We start from the raw sequence: 6808 nt of genomic DNA, 5'->3' as shown, positions 1-6808 counted from the left end.
TTGTTCGACTTTTGACAAATTATCACTTTGTGTGATTTTTTTTTTAAGATTTTTTATTTATTCGAGAGAGGGAGAATGAGAGGGTGGGAGGAGCAGAGGGAGAGGGACAAGCAGACTCAGTCCTGAGCGTGGAGCTGGAGCAGGGCCTCCATCCCAGGGTCCTGAGACCACGACCTGAGCTGAAACCAAGAGTAGGGGGCTTGACTGACTGAGCCACCCAGGTTCGCTTATTCTTCAAATAATAATGAGAAAACTCCAACAATTAACGAAGCAGAGTTTGGCTGCACAGTCTCACCAGGGCGTATTTTAGGCATCTCTTATCTGGAGCCAATAAAAGTCAAAACGAAGCAGAGTGATTTGTCATTCACGTGCCTAGTGACACATCACAGGTGCCGTCTGCCTTGGGTCCGAGTCAGCGTTGACTGTGGTGGCAAACACACCCACACAACAACTGTCCTCACCTTTTTGACTCCCACAGTCTGCAGAGCCACCATTTCCATGAGTCTGTGCAGTGATGCCTCCCCGATTCGGACGGGACTTGGAGACCTTTATTGTCAGGGTAAAGAAAGGGAATAGGACATCTGTGATTGTTCTCCCAATAGCTGTTATTTTACGGTGGTTGGAAGGTGGGACGATGAAGCTCATGGGGGGGTATGCAGGGTACATTCCATGTGTGGGAGAGAGAGTGAGAGAGACAGCGAGACGGAGAGAGGAAGAGAGAGCCCGTTTCGTCGTCCTAGGGAGGGACGGTTTAGCTCGTGTCATATAAGGAGAGCTCAGATCCAGCCTGCATTTTCGATGCTGACCATCTGTGTTTCCCGGGAAAAGCGGCGGCCAGCCAGAGCCTGAGAGCTTTAGGAAAAAGTGAGAAGCAGGGAGGGCAGCCAGTCCAGGAGGGGCCGGAGGGATGCTTTGTGTCCTTGTGATGCCTCCTGGCAACAGCAGCACCAGAGCCCTGGCTCGGCTGCCTCCTGTGAGCCCCCTGAGTGTCCTTCCCAGCATCTGCAAATCCCCTCCCCAGCCACCCACCTGTTCCTGGTGCCTTTTTGTTTTTTCGAGGGGTGGGTATTGTTGGGGGGAGATCATCAGAAACTACTCATTTGAAGGCAGAAGCCTCATCTCTGAAAACCACGGGTAGACTAAGAATGGGTCCCATTTACCACATCTGGCTATGAGCCAGGCAACTCCCATATCCCCACAAACCCTTTTGGTGTTTTTTTTTTAAACCCCTGTTGATAAACAAGGAAACCAGAGTTCAGAGAGCTTCAGTATGTCCCTCGAGTGGGCCCAGTTCTTAGACAGTAGAGCCAGATTGAAGCCTGGGCCTGCATGTCACCAGGTCACTGCGACCTCCCCCCTTCTTCATGTCGGAAAACCAACAGCTCAGCCACCCATCCCTGGCTATTCGACAGCATGAGACTGCTGAGACGCCTTAACTACAACAAAATGGGAATTCTGATACAATCTCTTCTCTCCAAGCCACCACCATCATAACATATTTTTAAGGCAAGCCTCAGAGGCTACTTTTTTGGGGGACGGTTGGGAGACCAAGGCTCAATGAACCAGCAGGGGCTCCTACCCGGCTGTGAGAGCCCTCCTTCTAAGACCCCTCCCCACCACCGTCTGCAGCCTCAGACGCTGGATGTTCTAACCTCTAAGGTTTCTGGAACAGGACCATTAGACTGAATAGTTTTATTGGAATTAAAAATATTGTGAATTTTGCGCTCACTGCCTCCGGCCATAACTGGAATAGAAATGACATCGCATCAGACGCTACCGTGCGCTAATTAAACCAGCAGAGAACGAAGCCACCGAAATACAAACAGCAACAGAAATGGGAGTTGTGGGCTTGAGAACACTCCCTCAGCAGGGCCGTTGAATTTAAATTTCCATTACTTCTCGTGAACATGGCCCTAAGGAATCACATAGGGATGGTTTTTTCGTGTGATTTCAGGGCATGTCCCTCTTGCAGCGTAGTCAGGTTAGTAAAGCTCTACTGTGCTTGGTTGGGGGTGGGGGGAATCTAAAATATATGTATACCTAGGAAACAGTCCGGGAGGATACATATCTAACTCCTACCGGCGGGAACCTTGGGGAAAGGGAATTTGAAGAGAAAGAGAACTTTCCTCTTTTTCTTTTTAAAATGTTTTTAGATATTCCTGGTGTGCTTAAATTCATTCTACTCAGCACGCATTTTTGAGGCGACTAGAATGACCAAGGGGGTGCTTGAGAGGGAATGATTCATGCTTCATGGTGCTAGATTGTCAAAAGGCACATTACATGCGCGACCGTTCAGACGTCGCTCTGGTGGGCCAAGAATGAAGATGGGAAGGGCGTGAGCTTGGCTGGTGGGGTAGAGATGGAAAAGAAGGGGGGAGGGGCTTGTGCATCAGGAAAAGCCGGGAGCCTGGGGTGGGATAACAAGGGGTGCCCAGAGAGCTCTTGAGACCTTATTTTGGGGTGTGTCTGTGAGGGTGTTTGTAGAAGAGACTAACATTTGAATCCACAGACTAGGAAGATCCCTTTCACCGACGTGGGTGGTCGAGTTTCCTTTTGCTTGGTAGGCTAGAGAATGCTGATTGGCTTAGGCTGTCTGAGTCCGTCACGGTTCTAAGGGCAGTGGTGGTGTCAACCCCTATTTTCTCCCACCCGTAGGGCTGCTGCACAATGGGGGCGGGGTGGAAGGGACCTTACAGAGCCGTCGGGTTCACGTTTGGGACGACGGAGCAGGAGTGGCCCGTGTTCATGGTGGACGGTGTCAAAAGAGGAAAATGGCAAAGGGGGGTGGGTGGTAGGTTTCCCAAATTGAGAAACAGGACAGTATCTGTGAGCTCTGCTCAGGGTGGACGGTTGGGTTTACTCTAGAGCGGCTCCTCTGTGGCTCTGGCTAGCGGGCTGTGGAGGAGGATGCTTACAAAGTGCTGGGAAGACGGTACATGAAGCACCAAGGTCACGGGGGCTAGACTAGGGGCCTCCAGGGCTCTGCTGGGCTCTGAGGGAGCGAGTCAGCCAGGGAGCTGCCTCTTTCAGCGGCTCTGTTGGCTCGAGCAGGGACCGGGTGAGCGGATCCCCGGGTGAGTGGAGCCGTGTCACCGCAGTGTGTGGAGGGTCCGGCACGGCGTGCCTGCCCCGTCCCTGTCAGAAGTGGTCTTAGTTTTCAATCGTTTGAGGCAGTAAGAGGTATAGCAGCAATGGAAGCAGGAGACCGAGCCACTTGGGACTCCTTCCTGCTTGGGAGGGACGGTTTTGTGAACGTCCCTCCTGGACTTGGTAACCCTGGGGAGGGGAGGCCTCAAGACTGTGATGGCTGCGATTCCTTCCAATCTGGTGAATGGGAGCTTGGGCAGGATTCAATTTATTTGAGCAGTGAAGGCCTGTGGCATTACTTGTGTCTCACAGGTGTGGAGCAGAGGGTAGCTACAGAACTGTAGAATTACACCCACGCGTGCTTGACGAACGTGATCTCATTCCAGCCTCGCTGCACCCTCACTACCCCCTACAAGGCAGGCATGACAGAGAAGCAGCAGCTCAGCTTGGAGTTTTTCAGTCCACTGCCTGAGGTCCGGAGCTTGAATATGCTCCCGCTGGTCTCTGTGCCCAGCTTCTACACGCTGGCCCCACCCCCGCCCCCCTGGCTTCACCACCGTATCCCATCTGCATGGGACATTTGGAATGGCTGCATAGCCCTTTCTACCAGTCTGAGGACAAAGGCCAAGATGGCAGAGCCAAGATAGAGCCCGGGTCCTTGGCGGTGGGTGAATCACAAAATGGCCCATCCTAGAGACCTCCAGCAGCAGAAAACTGCTCATTGCCTTTCCAGGATCCACTCTACTCTTCCTCCTTAGCAACGGAGAATCTGTGCTGATGGATGTAGCAATGTACACAGATACAAAACCACATTTTCCAGACGCCTGGAGGTAGCTCCAGACTCAATGCAGGTAGCTAGTGAAGGTGGTAAGGGGCCCTCTGCTCTGCCCCTCTTTACTTTCCTACTTCCTGGAATGTGGACATGATGGTTGGAGCTGTAACAGCCATTCTGTGTTCATGAGGCTAACTTGAGGATGGAAGCCACGTGTGAAAGATGACTGTATGGAGAGTGTGGGTCCTTGCTGACTGTGGAGCTGCCATACCAGCTTTTGGCTGTTTATCTCCAGACTTCTTTCCTTTGAGAGAAATATAAACCTCTATTGTGTATAAGCCACTGGTATTTGCATTTTGTATGCAGCCGTGTCTAATCCCAACTGAGAAACCTGTCTATTTCTGAATTTCCTATTGGGCAAGAATGACATTCCTCAATATCTAAACTTTTTCTCACTGGCCTTGTTTTTATGCTATGTTGATACATCCTAATTGGTCCCTCTTCAAAACCCATACTGTTCCCATCTGTCCCAGGCTGCCAGAGAGAATGGAGGGCTGTGTTCTTCAGTTCTCCCTCGCTTGTGGCATGAGAGGGCCTCAGATTGGGACCCTCATCACGTTCTACACACCTTTCCTGCCTCTAAACCCCATCTTTGGGCAATAACTAGCTTCCAGAAAGCCCAAAGGAAAAGCAGATGTTCTGGCTGGCTGCCACAAGGGTGGTTCCTCGCTGGTGGAGAATTTCGGGCTGGTCCAAGTAGTGTCCCCCCCCCACTGCCAGCTGAGTGGGGTGAGCCTCTGAGTCCCCTCCTGCTTCCTCCTGCGCCCCCAAGGCCCCTCCTCCTCACTGCCTCAGCTCCACCACGTGCTCTGCCTCCCGCACCAGTCCTCAGGGACAGGAGCTTTTAATAACTGGCAAAGGCAACTCTTGACTCAGGTTTTGTTTGCTTGCCACTAAGTTCGCATTTAATAAATGCAGGACTCTTGGCTTAATAGGCCGGTCATTGTGTATTATCAAAATGGCAAATTAATTATTCAAAGCTGGGCTCGAGATTCACCAGTGCGGCCGCAGAGGTGGCCTCTCTCGTTCCTCATTCGCAGTGAGCATTGCGTTACTGGCCGTTTGGTGTGTATTTAAAGTATAATAGCTATCTTGTTAAATCCAGGCCTATTAAGTCTAAATGGGAGTCAGGGATTCCTACGGGAGGGTGGGGGAGAGCTCAGGCAGTCTGTGTTGAAGCATCCCCAACCACCGGCCTCATTTCTCCCCGCCCGCCGCCAGGATGCCGCAGCCCGCTCGTAAAGCATGGCTGGATTAGTAATCGCTCCTTCTTCAGGGACAGAACCACCTATCATCCTTAGCCCGAGAAGCTTTCCCTTGGATGTAAACCTGTTACATAATGACCATAACCACAGCCCCCACTTACATATGCCTGGTCCGTGCTGAATGCTATGTGTCCACGCTCTCTGTCCTCGGAGAGAGCCCAGCTTCCAGATGCAGACACTGAGGTCCAAAGGGGCTAGAGAGTCGGCTCAAGGTTGCACATGTGTTACCTGGCAGAGGTGGGATTCAGACTCGGGTTATTTGGGCTCAGACGCTCCCCGTCTCTTGTTATAGAGGACTCTGAGGCTGTGTATTTTTGTGTCCTACATGGGAAGGTGCTGTCCATGGCCTCTTGGCTCAGGACCCGACTACCAGAGCTGTCTGTTTCCCCTGCTCCTCCCTTTTCCTCCAGTTAAGCCCCAGACTTGTGCCACCCGGGCACGCACACCTGCCTCCTCCGTTCTCTTAGCCTCTCACCAGGCCCGAGGGGAGAGGAGGCGTCCCGACCTACCTTCGCGCCTCTCACCCATTTCCATCCCTCTGTGCAGGACTGTGGCGTTTGTGCTCAGACTCAAATGAGAAGGAACAAAATTCCCCAAGGAGCAAATACTTTCCAGAGTATGGGAGACACTTGTCCAGACTCTCGGTTTGGGTTTGGGTCTGGGTCTTCCCCGGCCCCACTTTGTGAGCCCGTCTGAGCTCCTGCAAAGCTCGCCTTTGATTTACCGCTAAGACCCTGCAGCTCGCCGGGGGAGGGAACAGGAGGCACCAACAGCCGACTGCCTGGGGACTTTATTCTCCCTCAGGGTGTGGGATGCCGAGATGCATGGGCTGACCCATCGCGTGATGTTGGTAGGGTTCAAACCAAGGAGCTAACACAGGGTGATTCGGTGTGTCTTTTACTTAGGGGACCCAAGCCACTCATTTATGTGATTGAATGACTGATTGATTCATTCATTCATTCATTCACTCAACACATACTTCTTGTTGGTCTCCTTTGTGTCAGACACTGTCGCGAGATGGGAGGTCTCTGACCGCACCTGAGATGTTCTGGAATCCCAAGGGCAGGGCAGACAAAGGAGCACTGACTGGACAGAGAGTTAGCAGGTGTGAGTGTGAGTTCCCAGGTTTGCCCGGGATTTCCCCAGTTTGAGCCCTGGAGGTCCTGGATGCCAGAAAACTCCTCGGTATCTGTGCGGCAGGTGGCTGCCCCGGTCGGAGCATCTGTTTTGCCGTCTGCCAGTCAGGCAGTCTGGACTTCTCCAGGGCCGATTGGGTGCCAGGCAGTGTTCCCTTGCTGAGAGAACAATGGCAAACAAAGCTGATTCCTGGGGTTCCGGGGGTCCCTCCCAGTAGCAGCAGACAGAACCGGCAGAAGCGAATCAGGTCATTGAAGGTGCATCTAAGCGCCACCAGGAAGATGAATCGGGTACCCTGATGCGGGTTGACTGCCGGTGGGAGGGGCTGTCTTAGCCTAGGAAGGTCAGAGAAGGCTTCCGTGGCCAGTGACAAAGAGGAGAAGCCTTGGTGAGGAGAAAGAGGCAGTCATGTGAAGAACTCGGAGGGAAGCTTTCTAAGGGCAAAAGCCTTGAGATGGGAACATCAGCAGGTTTGAGGCCAGAAAGA

This window comes from Lontra canadensis, unplaced genomic scaffold, assembly GCF_010015895.1.
Source record: "Lontra canadensis isolate GAN:19392208 unplaced genomic scaffold, GSC_riverotter_1.0 scaffold118, whole genome shotgun sequence".
In the NCBI taxonomy this organism is placed as follows: Eukaryota; Metazoa; Chordata; class Mammalia; order Carnivora; family Mustelidae; genus Lontra; species Lontra canadensis.
Note: the sequence above shows the minus strand (reverse complement) of the source record.